Here is a 2,453-nt window from a genome sequence, read left to right as displayed (position 1 = left end):
AAGTTAGTCATACAAGTTTGGAATGACATGAGGAACTATCCCTTTAAAACACTTTTCTCCCACTTTTATATGCAGAATTAGTAACCCATTCATGTTTGATTGTTAATATCCAATAACATTACAAACAATTCAATGTTATTGCATTAGATGTAAAATATTGACCCACATGGGACTGGCAAACATAACTTATTCAATGACTTTGAAGCAACTGGTGCCAAGGTGAAGTCAGTTCTCCTAAAGTTTTCACAGTTGTCCTACAAAGTAACAACAGATGTAGTTCATCACATTAAGCATTAACACGTTCAACTGACCAAAAAGAAAGCGAATATATCTGTATTAAATAGCCAATTATATCTATCCCTTTATAATGACACTTTAAAACCAGACCATCGCCACCTTTGTCAAGGATGAATCTAAACCTGTTCACTTTGGCCGGACTACACAGCGTTTTCAAAGCAGTACCAGTATCTTCTCTGCTCTGTGTTCTCTATGTGCTTGTGTAGAGCTCACCTCTGGGGCTGGCAGCCCGAGGCTATGCTGCATGCACCGATTATTTCACCATAATTAAGAGTCCGGGATCTTCAGGGACGCCTCCGTCTTGCTGCGCTAGCAACCTCAGCCTTCATTCTGTAACATTACATGAGTATCATCACTATTGTGATTTGATTCGACCTTCTTCAAACAGATTCAACAGCCTGGAGGTGCAGTAAAAGACACTACCTTATAGATTCAGTCATCTTAGAGAGAAAAAGGAAAAACAACAGGGATTGGCTGGTTCCATCTGCTTAGATCTTTGGGCTGTATACTGACCTGGGGTCTGATTGACAGCTGGGTTGATTCCATATGGACGAACTGTGAGACAAGGATTGACTGATTTTGTCCTAGCATGGGAAAAGATTGTGTGTGACTATAGCTTTGACTGGCAGCTGGCTGTTCTGAGTGGATACAGTACAAGTTTCCTTTGCAGGGGGTTGAGCAGACACAAGATTGGCCGAATCATCAATTATAGGAATGATTGACAGGTGACGGCCTCCGAAGTGTGTGCACTCAGCTCCAGATGTAGTTGCTCCCAGCAAGAGAAATTAGATGTGGAGTAATCAATCAGTGGTACTGGCAGCTTTACATGTAAAACACAATTCAGGCATTAAATTGTTATTATTAATGTACAATATAATGTACTGCATATTTGAACTAATTACATTCTCTTTAGCCAACCATGAAGATAAAGAACACTCATTGTTTTATGTTCAATATACTTCATTATTGATTCTTGTTTTAGATGACATTAATTCACTATGGACATCTTCCATTGGGTTTCAATGAATCCAATCATTTTCAGCTACACTTCATTTCTAAATTCTGTCTTTATTACAATAATTAAGCACCAGACCTCCACCGTGTGGTTACATCCTGAAAGCTTTTCTGTTGACATCTCACTCAGATCACACCCTCTACACTCATGACAATTTCTAAAACCTTAAATTACATTAGAGCTTTGGAATTTCAGTCCATATCCATAATGACAATGTTTGTATGTAAATACACGCTTAGAAAACCCACGCCTTCAAACAGCACAGTCCAATGTCTTTCAAATAACGGTCAAATCAGTTAGTTCCACAGTGAAAAAAACAATGGTAACATCTAACGTAACTGGTTTTATCCAAGTCAAAAATGTAATATCGCTGAATCAACCAAAATACATTAATTTATACCAACAAAACTCATTTTATTGGAATAAAGCAGGTGGTATAAATAACTCTTTAAGGTAACAAAACTTTTTACAGTGTTGTTGTAAATCTATATGGTTTCATTTAATTTCCCCTTACTCTTCATTTTTTTCTAACATTCAAAATATAGCTAAACTGAGTGAAAGTTCGAATGTTTAATTATATGGGTAAAATTCTCTAAGCCACATTTAGTCAAACACTATGCATTCCCTCAGTTGAAAGATAGAGGGCAGCCTTGTGACAAGAACAGTCAGGTAGTATGCAATCTATCAAACTGCTTATAGTCAAACGTAAAATATGCAATAGATAGCCTATGATTAAATAAAATGTAGGCTACATTCAATTTATAAATGCATACCTGTATACGTTTAAAATAAGAAGAATATCTTCACCGAGAAATCTCAGTCACGTTCTTACATCAACAATTAACCACAGCAAAGCATGATAGCAGATAGCTTCTGTATATATTTTTGAAACATTGGCGACTAAAGTATCTTTACTTATCTCTGGAGCGAGTAAAATTTCAGCAACATGAAAAATAAAATCTCAAATATAAAAAAAGATATATCTAATTCAAACACACACATGTCATGGACACCATGCAGTGGCTGCCATTTAAGCGGTGTAAATAATTGAGGAATAGCATTTGCCGTCATCCCCCACATGAGATGTGGCTATAAAAGAGCATCAGATCTTTCCTTTGAGAGGAGGAGTCTGATGTCGTAA

Source organism: Rhinichthys klamathensis, unplaced genomic scaffold (genome assembly GCF_029890125.1).
Source record: "Rhinichthys klamathensis goyatoka isolate OS25496 unplaced genomic scaffold, OSU_Roscu_1.1 h1tg000343l_1, whole genome shotgun sequence".
NCBI classification, from domain to species: Eukaryota; Metazoa; Chordata; class Actinopteri; order Cypriniformes; family Leuciscidae; genus Rhinichthys; species Rhinichthys klamathensis.
This window is presented reverse-complemented; position numbering follows the sequence as displayed.